Source organism: Cebidichthys violaceus, unplaced genomic scaffold, assembly GCF_023349555.1.
Source record: "Cebidichthys violaceus isolate CVI_PGR_0920_01 unplaced genomic scaffold, fCebVio1.0.p SCAF_3, whole genome shotgun sequence".
Lineage (NCBI taxonomy): Eukaryota > Metazoa > Chordata > Actinopteri > Perciformes > Stichaeidae > Cebidichthys > Cebidichthys violaceus.
Window position 1 is genome coordinate 11,633,862 of NW_027176483.1, and position 27,737 is coordinate 11,661,598.

The following is a 27,737-nucleotide window of genomic DNA, read 5'->3' on the forward strand; positions in this document are numbered from 1 at the left end:
GTTTTTACATTTTTATCAAACCGCTGGCAGCATCTGCCATGAAGACTTAGAGATCTCTTAGCTGAGTATGTGGGGCAGCATACATTAATCATAACCATATTGAGTGGAGTGACAGATACTCATATCAGCATTTACATAAACAAGTGGAACAGAGTATGAATCCAAATGATGTACCATAAAGTATGGATGATATCAGACAGGAATTGTACCATAAATGCTGGAGAGCGCGAGCTTTTAGGTGACAGGCAATCCAAGGAACAGACATTGTAACCCAGAAAAAGCTTGATAACGGAACACAATAGTCACCTTGTCCTCTGCGGGTCAATCTGACAACTCTAATTGCTTGTGTCTGAGGATGCTCGTCTTCTGATGTTTTTGTTCGTCTTGTAAGTGTAAAAAAGAGAGGGTTTCTCCCATCTATGGATTTAGCATGTCAGTATTCAAAGAGCAAGAGCTGATCTATGAATAGAATGCTATTGTAAAATGTTCAAGGGATGAGTGCCAATCTAATAAGGCTGCTAAGGATATGATGAATAGAGCATCAAAACGACAATATACACTGTAATCTGGGAGTGTTGCATCACCTCTTACAGCTAATCTTCTTATGGGAGAAAAAAAGCAACAAGGATGCTGCTTAGCTGGGCAAAGAGGAAACAAATGCATAAAGGAGTCTGTGAGTTTCCCTGTCTTCCTGTTGAGCTGTCCGTCTTTGTTTGTTTTCTCTCTCAGTGTCTGTCCATCTGTTCTTGCTTAGCATAAGTCTTTCTCTGACTTTTATTGGGCTGTTTAACCATACTAGGGGCGTGACTTCAGAGATGGCAATTTCTGGGTATCCACCACTTCATTCCAGGCTGAAATATTTCAACAACTATGTTATGGATTGCATCAAGATTTTGTACAGACCAAGGTTATTTTTGTTAACGAAAACTAACGAAAAAACAAAAACTAGGTGTGAATTGTTTTTGTTAACTGAAATAAAAATAAAAACGAGGCTTTATAAAAAAAGATAACTAACTGAAACTGTATTGTGTCTTATAAAACTAACTAAAATAAAATAGAATTATAGAGAAAATGTCTTTAGTTTTCGTCTTTGTCAATGTATTTAATAGATGTCAATTTATTTCATACATAGCCTAAGTCTATCTTCCGCTGTACCACTTTTAGTACTCGCCCCTTGCCTAGAATCACGGCGGCAAAAGTTGGGCGAAAGCAACAGAGTCCTGTTTAGGATTACTTTGAATATGAATGTGTCGCAAATAAGAGCAAGTGCCTTGCAATGGAAGATGATAAGATATGTGGAGCATTTATCAGGGGGAAAAATCCCACAAATCTAAAAGTGCATTTGAAAATCTTAGAGTCAGAGGAGTCGGATGCGGAGGATGAGGAGAGTGGAGGCCTCGTTGAGTGTGGGACAAATACTTTTTTTTTTGTCTTAATAATTTCCTTTTTTCTATGTCCATACATACTGCAGATAGCCTACAGTAAGCTGCAGATGGCTGGAAATAACCTGACGATATCAGGGTTTGGTCATGTGTATGCAGCAAGCTTCCCCAACCTCGGAGTTGCCTTTAATGAAAATGTGGTCTTTTATTTTCTCTTTTCAAACTAAAATGACTGTAGGCTAATGGTATTTAGTCATTATTGACTTGAAAAACTACCAACAGTGTTTTGCTCAGAAGCCACTGTGAAATGAATGCAGCTTGCCTACAAACAATGTTTTTCTGTTCAATTAACCTACATCAGTAGCCAACAGTATGAACACTCAAAATGTGCATGCTGGGGTCTCAGCAATTTTCCAACCCAAGTAGAATGCACCTGTTAAAAAGTAAGGTATAGCCTATTTCGCAATTTGACATCATAGTTATTGTCATTTCATATCCAAGATTAAAAAAATATATGGAGCCTCACCTGTCATCAAGAATAGTAAAAAACAAATAATGCTGAAATAAAATAAATATTAATATTTCTTTACTCATCTGTGATATAAATGTATATTCTGTATGATTTCAATGATTTCAAGCATTTTTATAATCAGAATCTCTGAATTAGCGCATGTCCTGTTCAAACAGAGAGGAGACAGGTGAGGTGAGGCAGTGACGAGCTGTTCTTCACCTCAGACTGTGAATCCCTCACTAACTGGGTTGAGCGCGTGTCTTTTGCTTTCTCATTGTTTGTCACCACTGTAATATTTGTAGACACTTTTATTATATGTCCTTTCTTTCCATAGAATAGGTAATGTTCACGTCTGTGTTGAACATATTTAGTGTTGCTGATCTGACATTAAACTGCAGTGAAAAAGCACAGAGGGGCAAACACTACTCTGCTTCAAAGAAGAGGGCGTGCGAGAGCCCACGGGTCGGGTTTATGCTTGTTCTATCGTTGCTCTTCTTCTACACTTCTCTTCTTCTTCTTATATTTTGATTTGACCACAAACATGTAAGATTCTATATCCAAGCTTAAAAATGTCTCAAAAAACAAGGAAATATGACCAAATCAACAGCAATTCAACGTCAGACAGGTAAAGTAACCTTTTATGTGTTTGTTGTTCTCTTTATACATCCGTGTTGTTACACAGATTATCGCGGAATCTCACAATTTTCGCGGGTGGTGCCCGTGAGCACTCCGCTTCTGAAATGCTCCCGGTGGAATCAAGTATGTACTTTACCTATGTGTGTGTAAAGAATGCTGATATGAAATATGAAAAACAACCAGTAGTCAATGTGCAGGCTGCCAATTGAATGGTGATTTAAGCTACTCTATTGGGTTCATATATTTGTAAATCTGATTTATGTAGTGTCAGTGCCTCACCAGCCACCAACCTCACCGCACGTCACTGTACTCCACCGCTTTCTGTATCCTCTGTGTGGCGCAACAGAACACGCCCAAACATGCATTATGTTGCTCTATATCAAGTGAAAACCACATAGTGTAAAAGTCATGTAAATCGGATGCTGTTTGTCAGAAAACACAGATTTACTTGGTTTGATGCATTCCACAGTAAAGACTAAAACTAATACTGAAACTAATAAAAACTAAACTCAAACTAAGCATTTTCAAAAAATAAAATCTAAACTAGCAAACCCGCTTTGAAAACTAATTAAAACTAAACTGAAATTAAATGAAATCAAAATGAAATAAAAATAAAAACTAGTGAAAAATGCAAAACTATAATAACCTCGGTACAGACATGCATGGTTCCCAGAGGATGAAACCTACTGACTATGGTTATTCCCTGATCTTTCCTGTTGTGCCACCAGAAGGTGGTTGCATGCATTCTAAACTAAAATGGTGAAACTGGTCAATTTTATAGCTGCAATATCTCAGCATGTTAGCATTGTCATTGTGAGATGCTTATCAATACTCCGGTAATTTTGAACCGGGGCTCGTTTTATACCGGGTTTCAGAACGCATCCTTACCTTCAGATAACGTAAAGCATGAATGGTTTTCGCTAGAGCCAGTGTCTGTTCTGGGCTGCTGTAGAAACATGGCGGTGCAGCATGGCAGACTCCGTGGTAGAACCCGCTCCCTAGTAAGATAATAATGTATTTTTCTAAGCTAACGAAAACCCTACGTTTCTTAGTTTCAGGTGATTATACACTGATTAAAACATAGTTATGAATATTGTATTCCATTGCTGCCAATTAATCACCATAAATGTTGCACACTGTTCCTAAAACGCATCATTGTGTTTTAGTACAGCCTCACAGAGCTATAGCGTGACTGTAGATTCTTCAGTGTTGTATAAACAATGCAGGTGGTATTTTTGTTGCATTACAATGATGTTAAATTGTCTGTGTTTGTGAGTGTTTGCATGCTTGTGCATCTGTGTCTTTCTGGGGACGCATTGCTAATCAATAGATCACAAGAAGCTGTTATCAGTAATCTGTTTTTGTAACATTCAGTTGTGAATCCCTCAGGTGAATGTTCACTATCATGGTATTACACACTGAGGATCTCATTGTGCTGTCAGGCCACCCTGCATGTGAGGGTGTGTGTGTGTTGTGTGTGTGTGTGTTTCTGTGTATGTGTGTGTGTATTTGCGTATGTGCTTTGTTATAGCTTGAGGGGAACAGGCAAACTGATGTTCAAATGCAGGCTGGATAGACTACATGAAGCATCAATATTTGTCATACAGAGGCAAGATGAAGATTGCAAATCGTAAAGCACTGATGAATCTTAAAATATCAGGAATCAGAAACTAACGGCATTAATACATAAAGCCAACATTTGCTATGTGCAGTGCTGACTGTACTTTTAGGCTGATTTTTTTTTAGGCTGACTAGAATCGTTTTGTCTTTGAATATATATATATATATATATATATATTTTGAGTGCTCACAGAAAAGCATCACCTTGTCTTTCCCTCCCTCTCTTCCCCACCTCTCCTTCACCTCTTCCTGCCTCTGCCCCAGCTCTCGTTCTTTACTCCCACCTTCTTCCTCCTCCTCGCTGAGTACAGGGCAGGGTAGCAGAACTGTCTCGTCTTTGAGACGTAAGGAGTTTGATCTTCAGAAAGTGGAATCTAGATAGCATGTCTTGCTGTGCTTCAGGGATCTCTATGTGTGTGCATGTGAGTGTGCATGTGCGCCCACATGTGTCTATGTTTTATTCCAGAGGAAGATAAAAGACCTAACCCCGACATTGCTTAGTTTTGCTAAGTAAAGCAACAGGATTACTTAAGCTGCAGAACATCAGATTGCCTTCATAATTCTCACAAAATACAGTCATGAGTCATATTTGTAGTATGGCATCACCTCATTTCATACACATTTATGGACATCTACCTGCCCTTGCTGTGTTAGTGTGTTATTTTTAGATTGAAGACTGAAAATGGACCTTATTCAACTAGCAGGCATTAAATCCAAAGATGGAGATGGATAAATGGATAGATGCACGGATAAATGGATACATAGATGGAAAGAAGAATGGATGCATGGATAGATGGATGGAAAGATGTATAGATGGATAGACAGATGGACCGCTATATGATGGATTGATGAATGGATGGATAGATGGACACAGATGGATAGATGGATCAATGGATAGACAAACAGATGGATCAATGTATAGACAAACAGATGGATCAATGGATAGACAGATGGAAAGATTGATATATAGACAGTTTGTTATGATGTGGTGTGTACACGGGCCCAAATGCAGACACAGGACAGCTGAGTTCTTTCTCAAAACAGGGTGTTTTAATTATCTCAGGCAGGTCAAAACACAGAAAACTAAATAAAAGAGAAAGTTCTGAGGCAGCCAGGCGCCTATAGCGGCGAATTGTTCTTCCTCTTTCTCACCTCCGAAGCCCAGAGTGAGGGGAACGGCAACCCACATGAGGAGAGGTGATCGGGGAAAACAGAGGGAAACACGCCAGGGTAGACATAAATCCTCACAGTGCCCCCCCCCCCCCCTCAACGGGAGCATCCCGGCGAACCGCCAGGCTTATCGGGGTGCAGGCGGTAGTATGTGCGGAGTAGCTCCGGATCCATAATCCAGGAGCGCGGAACCCAGCATCGTTCTTCCGGACCCAGGGGGACCAGAGAGTGCGCTCGAATTACCAAGGTATCACACTACTCAGCCTCCCGGGAAAGGCCTATGCCAGGGTGCTGGAAAGGAGGCTCCGACCGTTTACATCACATAGTCTATATGTGCTTTGTGGACTTGTAGAAGGCTTTCGACCGCGTCCCTCGGGTGTTCTTGTTGGGGGTGCAGCGGGAGTATGGGGTGCCGGACCCATTATAACGGGCCATCCGGTCTCTGTGCGACTGCAGTAGGAGCTGTGTCCGCATTCTCGGCAATAAGTCAGACACGTTCCCGGTGGGTGTTGGCCTCCGCCAGGGCTGCCCTTTGTCACCGGTCCTGTTTGTGCACGCCCAACTGGGAGGAGACCCCGGGGTAAACCCAGAACATGCTGGAGAGATTATATCTCCCAGCTGGCCTGGGAATGCCTCGGGATCCCCCAGAATGAGCTGGAAAATGTTGCAGGGGAGAGGGAAGTCTGCGTCAGCTTGCTTGGCCTGCTGCCACCGCAACCCGACCCCGGATAAGCGGAGGAAAATGGATGGATGGATGGGTAATCTTATATTGGATACAATTATTTTTTAACAAATAATTCAGTAGATTTATATATGTACACATCTATTTGTTATTTTTGGTTTTACAAAGCAGTTTCTAAGGGTCCCGTATTGTAAAGTAAGAGCAGTTGTAGTTGTAGCTGTAGTTGTAGTAGTATTATTAGTGGTAGTAGTAATAGTAGTATTAGTAGTGAGATTTTCATGCTTTTTTTTTATAAAGCATAAAATCTTAAGTAACTTAATCTTATAAATTGTGTCTATGGATATAGACACAGCACATATTCAGAAACTGCTTTTTAAAGGATTGGTCAGGATTTCCATACGGTTGTGACATCACAACTATATAATATATTGGACCATTTTACAGTTTTAAACGTAAACATTGTAAATGTGTCCGAGTTAATTTCCGGTTGCAGTGCATGTGGATGACATTAGCGGACAGGAAGTTAACATAGACCCAAGCTGTTGTCTAGCAACGCAAATCCATTGAAACACGCTCGGATGGAGTATTTCAAACAGAGGGTGAATACAGGTATATTCAGATGGACAGTAGGAGAAAGATATAGAATGTTTTATAGAAAATACAAGTGTGAACCTGAAAACAAGCATGGTATGTCTCCTTGAAGTCAAGCCTGATGTTGCCTTACACATGAAAGGATGACCCCAGTCTCATGGACACAGTGAGGCATACAGCCGTGTAATACTGGTATCGAATTGGTACTCTGTATCGGCCGATACCCAAAGCCTGCGAGGCTATCGGGACTGAAAAAGTCTGATTGGATGCATCCCAAATAGATAGATGGATAGATGGATGAATATATGCTTGTTAGCACTTACAATAATGAAGTCTAGCACAGTACAGATTTTAATGGTTTTTGTTTTGTTTTGTGGGATAAAAGCTGTTAACAAAAGGCCTACACCTAGCTGCATCACAGTTAAATTCTCAGTAAAGGGTTTTGTCCTGCAAACAACAAAGAAATATAACTCTCACTGCAAACCTGCAAATAAGTGTGCATTTACAGGAAACCAAATTTATTCTCATATTCACTTGAATTTCACTGGATAGTGCTAGTGAATACAGGATATGCTGCTTTTGAAAGAACACCTTTCATGTTGTGCTTCTATTGATGAGCAGGAAAGTTTAATAAATCAAATGATACAAGTGTCCTACAAACATCTCTGCGCCTTTCTATTCTGCGGATAACATGATAAATCAAAGCCAGTGTTTGGCCTTGATTTTGTCTTTTCAAAAAAATAATTTCTTTTTGCTGTCCACAATATATCTTTCTCAGCCCCCTCCTCTCTGTGAGTACACTGCAGGAATGTCAAGGCTTCACTGAAATGCACGTTTGTTTGTGTATTTCTTGTATCTGTGCAGTGTGTTTTTAGTGTCTCTTTCTAGCTTAAGATCTGCTGTAAAAAATATTTCCAGGGGACCGTGACCTGACCGTTTGACCACCACTCACCATTTCATCCTGTCAAACACATGACAACATTTTTCTGAAAGCTGTCCACCCACACAGTTTGGGAAGGGATTAGATAACCAATGTGTTTCCTGCTTCACTGGAAGACATACTTCCAAACAGGTGTAGCTTTTAGACAGGAGTCAGTGTGTTTCTGGAGGCTCGTGCATGTGTGTGCGTGTGTCTATTGCACATCTGTATGTATATTTGCATTTGTGCTTTTGTGCCTGTGCACATGTTCAGGGAATAGGTAATGTGTGTTTGAAGTACTGAAGCACCAAGCCAAGTGTTGCATACTGTTGGATGGCTTTGTTGCCAGATGAAACAGAGAGAGAGAGAGAGAGAGAGAGCTGAGAGACAGAGCTGAACTTAAATAACCCTCCTACACTGTCTCACACTTTGAATTTAGCAAGAATTTAACTGAAGAGTTTAACTTTCCTGATCGTCACTGCCTGAACTTCTCCTGAACAGTTGAGCTGTGTCAAGGTAAAAAAACAACAGCAACTTTCTGAGTGCCTTAACTCTGCGGTTTCAGATAAACAACGCTGTTAGTATTCCAAGCTTATGCATTATGCTTATAGAGCAATGCACATTTACAGTGTGGTGTCCGAACAGATAATCTTTCTCTCACAGACGCTGCTTTCGAGTGGTATCAGTATTTCTGTGTGTGCATGGGTATGCATGAATGCATGAATGCATAAATGCAAGTGTGTAGGATACTCTTTTGTCCACATGTAGCCTGAAACAGTGTTACTAGACTTTCTCTAGTGTGATGGTGCAATGAACAGAAATGTCCCCATCTTCACACAGTGTTTCACCTACATAGTCATCTCATCTCATCTTCAACTGCTTATCCGGGATCGGGTCGCGGGGGCAACAGCTCCAGCAGGGGACCCCAAACTTCCCTTTCCCGTCCCTACATAGTACCATAGATATTTTGAATTACATACATAATACATTCCAAATATTCATCCTTCATCTATTAAGACATGTCAAAAATATATACAGGAAGAAAAATGTTATAGAATCCTGTTACCAGCTGTAAGTAAATGTCAACAGTATTTTATGTTTCGGTTTTGGAAACATGAGTCATGCGCTATAGTTTGAGTTCATGAAAAAGGTTTGGGTGAGGGGGAGATACTCTCATATTCAACTGATTTACTTTCCCCACGGCGGCATGCACTTTTATGCACAGTGGGGCTCTTTTAGCATAACCTTGATCCATGATTGAGGGCTGACTTCAATCCACTGTGTCAGAGCTAAAGGTGTTGCACAAGCACTTTCTTTATCTAAATTTATCACATATTCTTATCATCCTTATGCGGGTTTATAACCTTACTTGAACTTAAAAAGTAAGCTATATTAACATGAGACTAATGGTTCAATTAATTTGAAATAGATGTGGAGAGTGTAAGTGATTTTACTTTCATTTCAATTCACCGATTCATTCATTTAAAAAGTTGACGTGAAGAAACACAAATTGGCTTATTATCTTATTAACCTATTTTTCATTTTCGAGAGAAAGATACTATTTTGTATAAGATAGATACGAAATTTATCTTCTGCATTTAACCCATCACCAGCTTATTGGGAGCAGTGGGCTGCTGAGAAGCACCTGGAGAGCAGTTAGGGGTTTAGTGTCTTGCACAGGGACACTTCGGCACAGGACATGTAGCAGCCAAGGATCAAACTGCCGACATTGCAGTTGCCAGACAACCCTCTCTACCCATTGAGCCACGGCCGCCCCTTATGCTATGCTAATTTAGCTCCAGGTGCCTTGATTTTGAAAATGTGTGTTTGTGATTTTAGCCTATTATTAAAGGAACCTTTTCTGTATAAATTAAACAAACAAAATGGAATGTGTTATTTAGTGCTTTAGAGGTGTCGGTAGGTAGTTTTTATTATTTTCTAGCTGCTTCCCTTTGTTTCCAATCTTGATGCTAAGCTAACCATCCACAGGTGGTAGCTTTATAGTTACCATACAGATAGTGAGAGGTATATCAATTCTTCTCATCTTACTGCCAGAAAGCAATAAGCTAAACATTTTCGACAATGTCAAATTCCTTCACGTAAAGATGGATGGCCATGGTAGAATTTTGTGTATAGGATTAAACTTTACTTCTCCATCATTATTATATTAAATACAACGGGGGCAGCTAAGGGAAGATGCTTCTTTCAATCCAAACTTGTCTCATTCTTGTCCAGTGTTCTTGTGTAACCTGGCTTACACACACACACACACACACACACACCCCTACACACACACACACACACACACACACACACACACACACACACACACACACACACACACACACTTTGAAATGAATGCTGCAAGGTGTGGCCCCCTGTTGTGACTACCATGTATAAACGTGTGCATTATTTTTAGTCAGCTCTGTTTGAGTCTGTACTGTGATTGGTGTTACTGGAAAACACACACATACACACACACACACACACACACACACACACACACGGTAAAAGAAGCCTGTTTTTTAAAAGTAGTAGAGTTACTTTATCAGCCTCCCTCTCCCCTGGTTTTTGTCCCTTCACTTGGGTGGATGCTAACATGTGGACGGCTACAGTGGTGAAGATGAGGTGGATGAATAAATCCACTGGTTTATCACTCTCAGCATGTGGTCCTGTTTATAGGCAGCCTGTGAGGGATTTCAAATCGACTCGGCTCTGGCTCTGGGTTTCTATTGTTAGACCCGAGGAGATTGGGTACCTTTCTTTTCTCTCCTTCATATTCCTGACTACATTTTCTCAGTTCCCCCTCTCCTATTCTCCCTTCCTCTCTGCTCATAAAAGGCTGTTAAAATATACTTCTTAAAAATATGGAGAAGCTGGAGTGCACTTGTTTTGACCACAGCCTCAAATGCGTAAATGTAAAAAATTTGGTTTTTGAAAGACAAGAATATTCAAGAGAACCTATGACTTTGACCTAATTTAAAATGCACTACTGATCATTGTCATTTTGCATATTGGCAGTCCCAAAGGTTATTTTTTTTTGTGTGTGCATGTTGCAGGTTTTGTTGATAACTTGCATGGAGATCTTGACCATTCCCAAAACCCAAGAAACAACAACAAATATTATCTTATGTAGTCACTTCTGCATTCTCCATTTGTGTAAATGTATTAAATCATGATTCTGGCTTATAACCGTGTACCCCAATAGAAACCAAAGTGTGACATCCAATTACTATTTTTTCACAATTGCCAGTGAGAAAGGCATGAAATGTAATTTATAGAACCTTGAACCTGCTGATATTTCGGCCACTTGGGGGCTGAAGGAACAAGGCAAGAAAATCTGTCTCTAAATGCTCCATCATGTCAGGTGCTAACTTTGTCTTTCTCACATTTTGCACTGAGCCAGTAGCATAGAGTTGGTTCAGCAGAGCTTTTTCTCTAAAAACAGCTATGGTTGAAAATTGTGCTGATGAGTGTGGTAAGAGATAATCAAAATAGTAAAATTACAGGCATTCAAAATAAAATAAAGAGCTGAAAGACACAAAACGCTTAGAAGAACTGCTGAGTCAGGTGTTCATTTTCTGTGAGATTATTGCTATGGGAAACACCTTTTGAATTACACAGTCATTTGATCTATCAGTAATATCAAAATATTGATTAAAGCACCCTGAACCCTGAAGGATTCACAATTCAAAATGACAGAGGGATAAAATCTTGATTATCTTATTTTTTTCTGTTATCTCATCTCTTCATTCTTCTGCTGACCAGAGGACGCTAAAGAGACTGTTAAAATTCTCCCCATGGTGGCGTAACAAGGTGATCGATGGTCAAATGAAGGTGAGGGTCTGTCACATAATTCATCGCAGAAAAATACAGAGAAAGGAGAAGGATGGACGTTCAGGTCTCATACAAGGAAATGCCACTGCATCCCAGACAATACTGGGCAAGAATACAGATAAATAATCTGTCCCAAAACAGGTCATTATGAAATCCTTAAAAGCCGTTATTTCACAGATTTATCATAAACTTAGTGGATTCTTACATGAAGAGTGTAACACAAGAGCTGTCAGTGGTCAGTATTTTATTTTTTGACAGAAATGGAAAAAGTCTGAAATGAAATGGTCAGGCAACGACGTCATCAGTAAATGACAAAGATGACTTGGGTCCTAATGGGGAACTACACTGTATGGCCTACTTCACATTAAGAATTTATCCCTGAATATCTATTAATCTGCACGATAGACTCCACAAGTCAAATATTTATTAGCTCATATTAGGAAATTCATATTTTAGATAAGACTGTGTCTCATTCCTCTCAGCTCATAAATATTTACATCATTTCAGATGATAACCTCATAAGATTCCAGACTAGACAGCTTCTCTGTCAAAGAATCTGCTGTCCAGACGTGTAACGTATCTTAAAAAGTTTCTTTGAACTTTATTTCATTGAATGTTGAAGATTTAGTCGATGATTATGTCAGACACTTCTTTGCATTTCAGTCAAACTACATTCCTGGTGGGTTTCTGCCTTTTATTGTTCAATGCTTGATAAATGTCTGTGTAAATTGTATTTGTGTGTGGTGCAATTTGAGCAGTGCAGATGAGGAGGCCTGGGAATTCTCTTGGGGACAGATAAAATCATCAGGAGCAGCATGAAAAGAGAGCAGAGATAGAGAGGATGGTGTTTGCCAAATTAGCCTGAGATCTGATTGGATTGACTGAAACTGGTCTGTGTGTGGTCACATATTGTGTGTGTGTGTGTGTGTGTGTGTGTGTGTGTGTGTGTGTGTGTGTGTGTGTGTGTGAGAGAATGATTGTGTGATTATGTGTGTGCACTCATTGTCAAAGTGGTGTCTTTACAAGTTGAAGAGACCTCCTATTGGACTATACGGGGCATGGGAACCTGCCTGCTCTCTCAGGGTCTCCATTGGCCATCTCATCACACACACACACACACACACACACAAACATCAGCGGTTGTAGTGTGACATGGTGCTTCTCCCAGTCTTCCATTATCAACACTCCCTTGAGCAGATTAGCACCACTTGTTTTTGCCAACTGGTTTACAGCTATGCATGCCTTAACCTGTATTCACGACCCCCGAGGGCCAGTGACTGGTCCCACACTTTGAGCTACATAGGTGTCTATGTATGCCACATATCAAAACACTCGAACCACAAGATTACACAGTCTGAATAAGAAATACACAAAATATGGAAGGAAGCAAATCATTTCCTTTGACATAGCACAAACTACATTATAACATTCCAATCAAGACTGGGAACTCCTCTTCTTCAAAGACCCTTTGCTCAGTGTAAACAAATGGGTAAGGAAGGCAAAATGTTTGACATCAAAAATGATTTTCCCTCTTATCAGCTGACAATATGATGCATTACCTCAATTAAGCTCATTTTGGGGGGTCGAATGATTTGCAATCCATTAGGCAATATGCAAATGGCCGTGTTTGTTTGGGGAGGTTGGGGAAGGATGGAGGCAGAGAGAGAGGGGATGGAAGGAGATGGAAGAAAAGAAGAATTTGGTGTAATTGGCCCGGATAGTATCCTCTGCTGTGGGCCTAATGAGGTATACACACACAGACAGATACACACACATCACACAAAATTTCAGACGTCAACTGCATTGGTTGGTTGGCCTTTAGTATGCAAAGGCGCTTTTCTTTATAATCAATAAAACTCGACAGGGCAAAGTTTGAGGGGGTTATGGACATGTTTTTGTATATTCACCCCCAGGTTTGTTGTCTTGAATTGAAGTATTTAAAATTGCGTGTTTGTGTGTATGCATGTGTGTGTAAGTGCATTAGGCGTAAGTGATGGGGACATAGAGCAGCACACTTGGAGGCTTACATCTGTGTAATAAAATGAATCACTCAATTGATGGTTCAACAAAGAAGTACAAGCAACAAATAAAAGAAAAGACAATAATCAGACTGATTTGCAAATAAAAAGGTCCCATTGAGAACATCACCTGGCTTCCCTTTGGACTCCCTCTCTGCTTTTGCACGGAGAGAGTAAGTGTACGACCTGTAATGAGCTAATCCGTGTGCAGCCATGGTCAGGCCTGCTCAGGTAGACTGTGTTCTCTCAGGCTGAACCATCACTGCGCTGTCGCTTCTCCAGCACTTAATGACTTTCTGCTCCGTGGACAACTTGGGCCAGAGAGATTACATATAAAAAAAAGACGGAGGGAGGGAGAAGGACAGAGAAAGACAAAGAATGTAAGTGTGAAAGAGAGAGGTGCGGGGTTGAGCAGTGAAGCACGCCAGGTTCTCTAAGGTGGTAAATTGGTTCAGACTGGTGTTGATCTTGATTACTGATCGGTCCTGGTCCTGCTCTGCCCTGCACTATCCAGCCAAGAATAAACTGAACATCTGGGCAAAACTTACCAGCAAATCAATATTTTTGCTCTGGTGAATTTTCTAAAGCAAGACAGAGGAGCTGAGCTTCCAGTGGCACTAAACGTCAGTTTGCTTAGAATTTCCCAGAACTGTCTCAATGTCCAATGCTATATCATCGTCTACTCTTTAATATTCAAAGCAATTAAGCGTCAGTGTTTTTTGATGGAACACAAAGTAATAACATAGTTAAAACAGCTAACAGTCATGGCATTAAGAGATTGACTTCAGGGTGACTTTTGTATGGATTCAACAAACAAGATACAACGTGTTAATTAGTGATCTTTAGAGCTGCTAGTTGGCAGTTCCCCTCTCCTTCCGTTTCCAGTTTTTATGCTAACCTAAGCTAACCACTAGATTCATATTTAATCCACACACTTGTGTCTCATCAGGCGGCAACCTTCGGCTCTGAAAAGTGAAGCCAGTTCGGAAGTGCATTGACTTGCATTCTTTCTAATGACTCTGTAAGTCCTATTACCCTACTTTTCACTTGATTTATTACCTCAGTAAACATTGTGAACATGACTTTATGGTGTCAATCGTTAGTTTCAAGTCTTCTTCAATACAGCATGATGTTCATAGAGTAAATTATGGTCCCATTTGGAGTGAAATAATTTGTTAAAGCAGGGTATGCTTGAGGGCATGGCTGCCTTGTGATTAACAGGTTGCTTCCTCAGTGTTGTCAGATCTGGGAGTTGTCCGTGTTTTCGTCTTTAACCCTTTCAAGGTGTGTTTTCAGTTCATGAAAGTTAACTGTAACACTTAGGTTGTCTGAAAATATCTTATTCAGTGTTTGATTGTACTTAGCTTCACCCTATCGAGTCACTTCAGGATGCGAAATGCCAAGATGGCGATGGCCAAAAACCAAGACTACTGACAAAATTCTAAACTTGGGGCTTCATAACGGCAGTCTACATACCAATGGGTGACGTCACGGTGACCACGTCCACATCTTATAAACAGTCTATATGTGTTGTTGATCTTCTCATCAAACTCTCTGCAAGAAAAAGAATAAGCTAATGTCCCAAAAACAATGCCTTTAACAAAAATAACACATTTTTAGCAGTGGAACAAGGTATAACTATCACTTCTGTAATGTTGCTGGCAGCATAAAGGACGCACAATGTGATCTTGAACATGGCTATGGCTATTAATAAAATATATATGGAATACATTTCGGTCAAGGTGCGACATCTTTCAAAAAAAATATTAAGGGTGTTAAAGTGATCAGGATGTATTTTCCATCAGCATTTAAGTTTTGATTGTTCAGAATGATACCGTATTTTCCAAAAACCTTTTTTAAAGGGTTTTAGTTCCCTAACATTCACATTCCTTTGAGAATCTCCACGTCCCTCAACTGGTGTTATCCATTGAGTCTGTAAACTGCAGAAGTCTAGATTACGCCAAAAGTTTGTTGACAGGAAGCAGGTCACATTCAACAAGTGTCTTATTGTAATGTGGAGATGTTTTGTGCACTGTGGGACGGATGTGGAGGACTCAGGGCAAAGCAGATGTCAAACCAGCCTTTATGAATCTCTGTCAACAGCCGGATGCCGGCTGCTCTCAAAGTTACAGTTGTCAGAATGTTTTCTCTAAAGTTGCCAAAGTATAGCTTGTTTGCAACCCTCACAAAAATATATCAGGTGTTTTGAACCGAGAGGTGCCGCCGTCCTGTGGCATTGTGTCAAACAGAGCTCCAAACCCTTGCTGATGCAAATGTATCACCCCACCCGAATATGGAACCCCACTAACAAATGCCACTGTGATTTCAATATCAGATGGCTCAGTCTAATAACAATACTGCCATTATGCAAACAGATGTTCCTTACAAAAGTGGATCCAGATCTGGTCAGCACTGTAGATCTAATGCATATAAAATAAATGAAATAAATGTTCCTCATTGCCTCGTCATCCCTTGCCTCTTTTCTCCTCCTGGGCCAATTACTGGCCGAGTGGAATTTGTTCCGTCTCTGTGCATCTCTGTTGCTGTGACCCCTGGGCTCATTCTCATGCTAAAGTACTTTTCATTTGCTAACGACGTGGCACGGCTTCAGTCGGCCTGTCTGAATATGTATGGGGGCTGTGAGGACAGGTTTTATGGAGATGCAGATCCATCGCTGTTGCTTTTGCTCCCATAGTCGGCTCCATTACTGATGACCCTGCACACAGTAGGCGACTGAGTGTTTTCGAGTTTGTTGCTAGTTGTGTGTGTGTGTGCACCAGTGTCTGACTGCATGGGTACCTGTGTCTGTATATGTGGGTGTGGATGTGTGTGTACGGTAACCCCTCATTTAGTCGCCCCTCATTCGGTCATTACATCCACTAATGCAGAGTATGCATGGCTCTACTCATAATAGCACTTCTCTGATATGCAAAATGAGCTCTCTGCTGCACCTGGCATCCAGACACACTCTTCTCATCAGCAACTGTCTCCTCACCCTAATTTGCTTCCTGTTCAAATGTAATAGGAAACCACTCATACAGGAAAATGGTTTGTTTTGTCTGCCTTGATAATAATGTGTTAAGGGCTGAATGTGTCTGTGTGTATTTGTGTGGAACAAAGGCTTTGTTTAGGTGCAGACAACGGGAAATTGGAAAATAGGAAGAAGGCTACAGATTGGGATAATGGTGTTGCTACAGGTGTGTTCAATTTTGCACATACTAACATTGGTATATTTTTTCCCCTTTTGTCTGCTCCAATAATGAACACATCAGTTTTACAATCAAGTAAGCCAAGTTATACAGGAGGATGTTGATGACAAGCCGTTGCTTTGGTTCATTTATTAACTGCGCTAAATCATCTTCAATACATGTGATAATTAATCATCCAGCGACGTTTCTATCAGCCACCGTGTCTTTAAGTGTATGTGTGCTGATGTACCTGTGTGCCTGTGTGCTCATGTGTTTGTGTGGGCAGAAGATAGAACAGAAGGTGTGAAAAGCGGTTGTGACCACAGGTTGCAGATAAGACAGTCAAGCCTGTCTATCCATACCTCTCTTTTCTCCCGTCTCGTCTCCTTGACTAAATCTAAATAAGATCAGTTAGGTGTTTAAAGTTTTGGCAGCAACAAAGTCCTTGTTTCCCCTCCTAATCGATGACTTATGCCTGGCAGCAAGAGTTCTGCGCTGTTAAGTTGCACCTCAGGGGGTGGAGCAAGGTGGATTTATAAATGAGGACGAATCAAATTAAAAGCAATTGGAGTGAGGAAAGCCGATATTACTCAAAATAACTCAAAGGGAAATTCAAATCCCTTCAAGATTTGTTTAGGTTTGACAGTAGGTCTATCAAAAGCCTGGGTACTTTAGCTTGTCCCCATGAATTGAGGATGAGTCAGTTTAGAATTTTGGTTCACAACATTGCAAGCTACTTCTACAATGAGTCTGTAATAAGGTGTGTGTCCATGGTAGCTCTGCTGTATGTGTGTCAGATTGCAAAGGAGGAACAAACCCTGCATACCTATCTAAAAACAGGTTGGGAAGGGACACATCACCATGACAACACAGGGAGGAGTAGGATGTACGCCATTAAAAAGATGGAAGCAACGTTGTGTCTCCAATGCGGACACAAAAAAAATACATTTGTGTAATTTTTGTATGGATAAAATAAAGCGAGCACACAAAAATGCACATACACAACCACATGACACATGCGAGTACATTTATTCTCCCTCCAACACACACCCACCAAGCACACACATTTCTGCTAATCCATTTATTCAGTCCTTGCCTAATTTGCCACAGCGATGACGAACTGAAGTAATTTCCTCCACATCTTTTTATTCCAGTTCAATGAACTCTTAAACAATTCAGCTTGAACTTTGATTACTTGCTGCTCATTTGCATTATCTTAGTTCAAGCCAATATGTCCTTATGCCGGTAGCGTTAAAGCAACCTGGGAAGAAATATTAAAAACACAGGCACAGGTCACATATTTATTACATATATCCCAACAACAAATTCCTTAGGACTTTATCAGGGGTGTTTGCAGCAGGCATGCCATAATCATCAGCTTCTTTGTAGTCATTAAAGCGATTTATCATTTTGACAATAGTTTACTTAAGTGGGGTGTGTTGAAAATAACAATGTAATACTGTGAAGCAACATTGGCAACTGTTATCAGTGTGAGCCAAACATGTCAGCAAGGGTAGTGAAGTGAGATTTAACACACATATAACAGTGACATCTAGTGGTCACTCAGGAGAATGACGAGGTGTGTGCATTGAGCGCGTGGATGGAAGCCTGTGCTGGTGACAAACAAAAAGCACTGCTTATTTCTCAGTTTAATAATTTTGCTCCCAAAGGGTGTGCAGGACTTTCTGTCCAGCATCTCAACTTTGATTCTACTTTGTGTTTTTTTCATTGGCAAGTCAATAAACCTTTGTCTTCTTTCTCTACATCTTTCTCTCTCATGCCTTTTATCACTGCATGCACACACACACACACACACACACACACACACACCACACACACACACACACACACACACACACACACACACACACACACACACACACACACACACCACACACCACACACACACACACACACACACACACACACACACACACACACACACACACTCCGTGTCTTTAGCCCTGGGATGGCTGGTTTTCCTCTGTGACATCAAATTTATTTAATCAATCCAGCACAACCCCAGCTGTCCAACATGAAGTGTTTCCCAATTATCTTAATGTGATTTGCTCCCTGCTGTTGGTTGCTACACCACTGATTACGATGTAATAAGATATTGAGTGTACACACATACACACACACATATACACAGGCACATAAACATTTTTCTGTCTTCTGTGCTCTCCTGTCATCGGATAGCCAGTGTGAGTAATGACAGGACAAGCTGTGACAAAGGGGGTACGAGGAGACATATACCCCAGGAGAGGAAGGATGGTGGGATGGAGGGACAGGATGGATGGAGGGATAAAAAGGCAGACAGATACGGAGCTTTTCAGGCCCCAGCGGAGCAAAGAGCAGTGGTTCCACTGTCATCAAAACCACAGCGCGTCCTGCAGGACGGCAGGGCAGACATCATCCTAACAATGTGGTGACAGGGCAGACGAGATGTTAAATACACATTAGGAGGCACGTCACAACCCCTACAGGGAACAGAGGTACAGATGGAATAGAAGAAGACAGAACGAGATGACAGATCGGTATATCAATGCCTCAGCCTCAGAGGTCTTATGAATCCCAGCAGACAACACTGAGTCTCTCAGTCCCTCCCCTTGGTTTAATCCTAAAAGGTAGTATATAGGAGAAGTGAGAGCTTGGGCGCCTAAATAACTTGTGATGACAGTGTGAACTCAGGTCAGATGAAAAAGACAATATCTGGGAAATGGTGGTTCCGAGGTGCAGAGATGTGAACGTACAGCACAGTACCTTTTGTGTAGAAGATCACACAGCTGACAGTGTGAGCCGTGCAGTGGGTCTGCTTTCAGCAGAGTGGCTCCATGACAAACGAGGGGAAGGAGGGTTAAAAGAGGCAAAAAGTTGTGGTTCTCCTGGGAATTCTTTGAAGACTAGAGCCCAGGAGATGGTCTGACCCCATGGAGCTGCAACCACCACTCCGACCCCCCTTGTAACCTGGGAACAGGAGAGAGGGGAGTGGAAAGAGGATGGGAATTTGATGGTGCTCTGTTTTTGGAGCTTGAGGTTGCAGAGAGGAATAACATCTCTGAAGCCAAGATTCTTAGATTAACAACAGAACAGTAGGAAAAGGAAACATAAAGGATGAAAGACTTCATTCATTATGTATGATATACTGTAGATGGTTTATTATGTAGATTTGGTACGGCATAATATTTTTAATACAATACTATTATTTGATCACAGACAGTAAGCTTGTGTGCCTGGGCTTTACTTCTACATTAAATTGAAATATTACTAGAATTTCTTTGTGTGTGTTTGTGTTGTCCACAGGGTGATGAACTTTATGAGATATGACCCCTATTGAAATCCATGAGACACACTCCTTCACTCTGTTTATTACAGTTTCTCTCTGCCCTCAGTGCCTTGGCCAGCAACCCTTCACTGATTTTGTCAAAGAGCTCATTAGTAAAGCCTCTTCAGTCTTTTTCTTGACTTCAATTATTTGTCCAATTAATTTCATGTCCCCTTTTCAGTCGAAACTGTGATATTTGTGTTTAATTACTACAGCAACTCTGGCTCAGCGACAGCTTATTTTGCATATATATATATATATATATATATATATATATATATATATATATATATATCAACCACTTGAACTTAAGCTGCACTGTTTGGAGCATTTAAAGCGTAATTGCCCCTTTGTTCAAGCCTCACATATTATATTGCTTTAAAAAAAAGTGAGTTCTGCAGCATCATTACTGAATTGTACTGAACATTCACATTTTGCCTGTATATCTCACACAAGATGATGATGATTTCTTTATGTTACAGCTATCAGTACCAACTTTCAGTCGGAAAAATGCTGATTTATCTCCTTACAAGTGTCAGAGATCTTGATTTGAAACCGGCTGCTTGCATAAGAACTATCTGATCTCATGCCGAACTGCCATTATGAAGGTGGAGCACTGACATTATAATGACGTCCCTGTCCCTGTTTTCAATTTCACACTCAATGGCTTCCATGTGGTAGAGCTTAATTGGGGCATCATCAGGGGAGTCTTTGAATCTGTATGTCTGTGTGTGTGCACATATAGGTGTGTGTGTGTGTGTACATATAGGTAGGTGTGTGTGTGTGTGTGTGTGTGTGTGTGTGTGAGAGTGAGAGAGTGAGAGAGTGAGAGAGTGTGCTATATACAGAGTTCCACTGTTTTATTGTCAGAGAAGCTTTGCTAAGACACTTTTATGACTACCACAATAGCAGGATCTTTACAGTTCTCCACCCTTACTGAGCACACTTTGCATGCTCTTAAGCAAACATCTGGAAGTAAAAACAACAACGCAGCATGGCTTTAACTGTGGTTTCTGCACAGTTTTGAGTCATGGGTCTTCAAAAAGAATGGTTGAATTGATATATGTTATTATAGATAACATATTATACAAATGTATTACCAAGAGAGCAGCGTTTACACCTTATAATCTGTTTGTGTGACAGATTCACTGTTAATAATACTCACCTGTAGATAATTATGCAGCAAAAATACTGTACAAAGGAAATTAACTCTCTTCTAGATTTCCAGAGGGAGAGAAAACAAAGGGAGATATAGTTGACTTTAGTGCTGCTGCTTCTGTTTTCTTTGACTCTTTTGTAAGTGTTTATAAAGAGTTAGGTGTCTTCAGCTTGTTTTTCGTCTCAGGATGAGAGAAGTTATTAAACTGCTTGAGATGCATGTATGCACAATGTTATAAAAGGTTGAGTTTGGATAGCAAAATATGCATCATCCCATCTACTTCTGAAGACAAACTTTTTTGATAAAATATCTATTTTACAGTGTTCCAGTTGTGTGCTCTAAATTTGACTCATTGAACTGACAGGTTCAACCCAGCTCACAGACATCAAACATATCAACCTGGAGCTCTATCACTAAACACACATCAAAAGATCTCAGTTCTTTTTGGCTCCATCTGTCCTTTCATTCCTTCCAGTCACTCCCCAGGCCCAGAGGGACTGTGTCAGCTCTTTGTGATAGGCAGTCAACAGACCATTTCCTTTTAAAGGTAATACTAAAATTCACCGCTTTAAAGAGAAGAGTGACTCCATGAAATTTGTTTTACAACATTGACATTCATAGACAATGTCTACCAAATTGCAGCATGGGTGCAGCTTAGGGGTTTTGTCAACAGCCCAAGGACAGCTCTAACACAGTAGAGATCTAGAGTGCTTGGCAAGCCCAGCTCAGAGGCCCTGAATCGTTCAAGTGCTCCTTCTCATCAACACCCCTGAAAGCATCAACCATCATTTTCTTTGTACTGTACGTCCAGTGATGGCTCATAACAGAGCTTCACCCGGCGGCTGTGTTCAGCTTTTAACAGATACATGATGTTACAAACCACAATCTTGATAACGGTGTACCCAATATTTTACTTTTACGGCTCCATCTTAAGAAAGCAAAACAGATGTTACATACAGACACTGTCCATATGGATAGCCAGGTGGTTCAAGGTTTTTACTGTAGCCAGGGCAAAGAGCAAACAGCACTTTTTGATGTTGTTCAAGCTTTGATAAATAAACAGTGCAAAAATGCAATGTACCACACAAACTGTGCTCCAGATGCAAAGATGGAGTTAAAATTAATACACCAGTTAGAAAGGAAATACAACTCAATTTCACATTTTAATTGTTTAAAAAGCGTAATTATTCCTACTCACTGGTGAATCCATCATTCAAATGCATCTTGCAAGGCCACACTCACAGGAATTAAAAATTGCATCTTAAGATTTAACAAAGTTAAAATGTGTATATAAAATGATGTCCTGGTTTTAAATATTCTGCTCTGTTCAAGTAAATAGTTCTACATTTTGGGAAATATCATTCTCTTTCTTGCCTGACTGTATTCAAAGGAAACACAATTTACTTTCCAGCACCTGTAATGCTCACTAATTAACACATTATATCTCAATTGTTTACTCCATGCAAAAATATAAGTGTGACATCAGGATGTCACTGAACCCGGTCAAGAAATATTCCTGCACATAGTCCCCCTCTAATACCATTACATTGACACTTAGTGAGCTTTAGTGGTACGGTTAGGAGGCTCTCGCTACCTTTGGACTATCTGTTTCCCCCATTTTATTCTTTTTTTAAAGCTAAGCTTACCCTTTCCTGGCTGTAGCCTTATATTTAACGGACTATAAATGTGTGATATCACCCTTCTCATCTAACCATTTCCAAAATGTTGAACTACTTGTGTGAGTCTAAGATGTAGTAAATGCTAGAACAAGCTCCTGCAGCACAAATGATACATGTTCATGTGACATTGTTGATGTTTTACTGGCTTTGGCACCTACTTTCAATTCAAGAGCAACATTAGGGTTAGATACGTTTAGACAAGATGGCTTTTAGGGCATGGACCCTATCAGTGTATGAAAAGGGTAAGTGTCCAACATTTTATACAGTGTACACACTGTATTTTGGACGGTTGAATTTACAGCATGTTCCACACTTCCTCAGACCTGTACAAGAGCTGACGGTAATGGAGATGCTATGAAAACAATCTGCTCCACGACTTGGATTCTATCACACTAAAACTCATAATGTAGAGACACTTGCAGTATGGTAAAGAGGTATGATGAAAGAAGGATATGTCACATATGATGACACGGTACATTAACCATAGCTACCAGCTATATCAATTAGAAGGGCCTGACAAAAACAGCTTAAAGAGAGGGACAGAAAAGCAATAAGCAGCAGAGTGTGCTTTTACAGACCTGCCCTGTTCTTTCATTCAGCCAATGTGTCAGTGGAACAGGTGTGGTGTATCAAGCTGCATATGACTAAACATGAATGCTATAATAATTTCCAGAGCTATTCCCTGAAAAATGGACCGTGTTTCCCTGCATGTGCATGAGAGCATGCATCTGCGTGTTATGTGCGCATGCACATGAAGGCAGGAAGCTAATCAAATTAAATGCATTCCATATTAATGTGATTTATTAACGCTGTGTAGCCAAATTCTGATCTAGCAGATCGTCAGCAGAGGAATGAATCTATTTCAATTCTAACTAACGATACATGCCACGGGCCCCATGATGTGTTGTTTTCCTCATTGCTGACAGCCTGTGTTCTTCTATTCTGCCCTAAGGGATTGTGGGATTAAAAAAGTCTGCTCTAGTTTTAGTGTGAATGATGAATGTGAACACAGTATCTCGTTAGAATAAAATGTGTAAGGATAGGTAAGATATCAAGAGAACAAGAACAAAAAAAAAAATCATAATTTAGTGAATAAAGTGGCCACGTCATACAGTTCATAGTCTTAGCAAAAAGGATATCTGAAAAACATGTTTCTCATTAAAGTGTTTTTTCCTGTCTCTGCATGACAGTCGTCATCAGATTTTCTGTCAGGATGGATTCAAATTTAAGTGAATTCAGCCCTAAACTGCCGGTTGCTGTCGCAACATAAATGCCTTATCCCATCAACTTTACTATTTTACAAAGGTCATATCTTATGTAGTGGCAATTCCCAAAGTCAGAGATTACGTGAGACCTTGATTCTACAATATGTTGGAAACAATGAATGCTTTATACACACACACACACACACACACACACACACACACACACACACACACACACACACACAGATTCAGGTGACCTCACGCCAGTCACCTCATGATTGATTACCAGCCTCAGGCTATCCCTATGTCTGAACTTCCTGGTTTTTAAGTCGTTCTTCCTGCGAGGATCGCTGCTTTTTGAGATGTGATTAACTCCCCAGTATGAGGTCATGATTCATGCTGGGGTCTTCAGACAGGTAGAGGTTATACCAGAGATTAGAGACAGTTTCCCAGGTGGTCTGATTTAGGGGGTGAGGAGGCTAAAAGGTGGGGTTGAGAGGGCTGGAGGAAAGCCACTGGTTATTTGTTGGGGTTTAATGTTAAGGTCTGGTTTGAGGCCAGATGAACGGTAGGTTGGGCTTGAAAGGGTTATCTGTTTCCTTGATGGGAAAAGGGTTAGTAAAAATGTGGAGCTTTTCAGTTTATTATGTCTTAATTAAGATGGCAGGATGCGACTTTGTAAACCTCCAGAGATTGTAAAGCAGTTTGAGAATCTTGGAGAAATTAGGTGGAACTGTTTTACATTGATGGAAACATTATTATTCGCTTAATTACTGAGAGTAAGAAAAAAATAATGATACCACTCTCATATCTGTATGTTATTTATTTAAGAAGCTATAGCCAAGAGACAATTAGCGTAACTTAGCATGAAGGCTGAAAGCAGTGTGAAACAGCTAGCCTGGCTTTAAGCATCTTTAACACAATATATCTTATTTGTTTAATCCATTGGAAAACTAAAGCATAATAACTTGTAGTTATTTATTAGTGGAAGGCTAGTTGTTTTATTTAGCTGTATATATTCATCGTATAGACATCATAGTGATATTGATCCTCTCAACTTATTCTTAGAAAGAAAGAAATAAGTATGTTTCGTAAAATGTCAAACTATTCCTTTGAAGTAAGTATGTTCACAAATATAAATATATTTAAGGTTGCCTTACTCATTGGCATTTTGTGTTTTATTTCTTAATATCCTGAGAATCGATGAGAATCACGAAGCTTCCTTCTTTCAAATAAACACACATAGAGTATATGTGTCCACCATATGTAGCTTCCTCTTTTCTCTCTGTCCATCTCTCTCTTGAAACCCAATGCCCCCATATGACCCTGTTAGCTTGCTAATTGTGTTCCTTCCGTTTATAACCATATGGTATTGGTTTCAGTTGCACTGCTCCAATCTAATGAGCAATCCCATGCGGGAAAAAATAAAACCCTTTAGATTTATAACCGACTCCTTCTAGTGATTGTAAGGAATGACCCTTGTGATTTAAAAAGGTTAAAATGTCAGTGCAAGCTAGCACAAACTGAGCTAATGGCCATTACCGCAAATGAAAAGCAGATAAAAAAGGTTTCATTTTCCAAACTTCATCATCCCTTTCTCTGCTCTCTCTTTATTGCCCATTTATCTTGTTATGGATGTCAAAGTCAGATAGTTTAGTCAAAGGACCCAGACTCCCAAATGCTACCAATACACAACCAGTCTCTTCAGTTACAGCAATCTATTCATACATCAGGATTACAATATAATATGATCACCAAACAAGTAGCAAGTAACCTCCAAAGATTTGCCATGTTGCATTAATAAACAAAAGACTACAGTGGCTGAAATTCAGTTTGATTCCATATCTCATGTTGTATGCTGGCAGTGCTGAAGCTTCATCTTTTCAGGATTATTCACACCACATATTTTCTATGTGCTTCCACACAGTATTCCATCTGTATTCACGCAATCAGCCGTTAGAGATTATTGTTGCGCTACACAATTAGGTGTTACCAGCCTGTGACAGTGTTGAAGAGGGAGGTGCTCTTACACGGCGCAATGGAGAAAAGAGAGTGAAATTCCTCATTTAAAACATTGAGCTGCTACTTTTATCTGTCCCATATGCAGCCACACACACAGAGACGCAAAGGCAACAATTTGCTTCCTGTGTCAGCACCAACACCCTGCAGGTTAATAAGCATCACGGTGGATGGAGACCCTGCCACTACTTCTAGCATATATCCCTGGCTTGTCCCAGTGCCACTTTCACTTCACAGTGAGTCATTGTACCAATCACTCCTCATTTCCTCTCCGACGAAGGCTTGAGCTGTGTGATAGCAGCCAGAGTGCAGTATCCAGCAGCGTGACACAGCACTCATTATGGCCTAATGGAGGTGAAGGTGTTTTTATGGCTCAGTCTGGCCCATTCACCCAGTCAGGTGCCACACAAGTCTCTCTCTGGGGGCCTTATTACAAATGTCCTTACACAAATACTTACAGATACACACATACACATGCACCTGGCTTTACTCATGTCTCCCACCTCGCTGAGATCCTGGGGTTTTGCACCCTTCCACCCACAACTTTGTTATGTGCCTCCATTGTGGGCCCCAATCGAACCACTGCAGTGGCATTGCTTTTATTGAAACTCCTAACTGCTGCAAATTGTTTCCAATTAGTCTAAATTGGTCTGTTAAGTCTTAGGTTTATAGTGGAAGTAAGTGACTTAGTGAATCACCTCTGCATGTATTGTGACCATATTAGTATTGAACTTCGATGTTGAGGTTCCACAATTATCCGATTGTTTTGGTAATTGGGTGCTTAACTGCTCTTAATTGTTCTTAATGGTTTGAAATACTGTAATAGAGTGAGTTGTGCCTTCCAACAGGCCAGCCAGCACCAGACATCAACCAAAGTGAAGCGTAGATTTAAAAACACACCTGAAGTAAGACTTTTGGGATATGGAGGTCACACTTCACTGGCACGCATATTATCGTCAATACGTTCCTCTGAGACCTAATGAAAGTCATGTAAAGGCATTCCATTGTTATAATGAATAGGTGCAGAAATACAAGCCCAATTAAAGCTGCGAGCAGCGATGAATGGGCCCTCGCCTCCTCCCTCACGTCGGGAGTGCCGGCGGGACTCCAACTTACACGGCCGAGAACGTCTGCGACCGTCGGACAACGCGCCTATGAAACCGATGCTTTTTTCTGCTTTGACCGCATGATGCTAGAAATGATGCTATGCAAATAATCCACCACTTCCTTTATCTGCTGTGTGGCGCTACAGAAGACCCGCAAACATGCATTATGTTGCTTTATATGAACTGGAAAGCACATTGTGTAAATGTCATGTAATTCGGATGCTGTTTGTCAGAAAACGCAGATTTCCCTTTGCCAGCAGGTGGCGCTGTGAGTATTAGTGAAAATTAGCTTGTAGACATCCTCAGGCCATGAGTGTTATCAACCATGTGAAGTTTGGGACTGTTTGGATCAAGTCCGGCTGAGTTACATCAGCTTTTTTCATGGGGAGTCACGTAAAGTAGCCGCCCGCTACGGCTAAGCCATTCCGTCAAACGTAAAGCTTTTGATAACTTTTAATCACAAAGGTCTTGAGACTGTACTGACCAAATTTGAAGTGGATCCAACAAAGTGCCTACGAGGAGTTAGTTAAAGTATAGCGACTAGAAATGAGCCTAAATCCATTGAAAAATGACACAAAAATCAAAATGGCCGACTTCCGGTATGGTTTAGAGCATGGTCCCAAGAAACTTATTTGTAAGTCTCTCTGAGATACATGTTCCTACCAAGTTTCATACAGGTACCTCAAACAT

At 40.5% G+C, this 27,737-nt stretch overlaps 1 protein-coding gene across 1 annotated transcript in view; it reads left to right on the forward strand.

Annotated features, from left to right (window-relative positions):
- The first annotated feature begins 2,443 nt into the window (after nt 1-2,443).
- The window catches only part of sema3d (sema domain, immunoglobulin domain (Ig), short basic domain, secreted, (semaphorin) 3D), a 66,473-nt gene continuing 41,179 nt past the window's right edge, over nt 2,444-27,737 (forward strand). The window contains exon 1 of the mRNA XM_068722908.1: nt 2,444-2,518. The gene's annotated coding sequence lies outside the window, so the exon portion shown is untranslated. The remainder of the gene's footprint in view (nt 2,519-27,737) is intronic.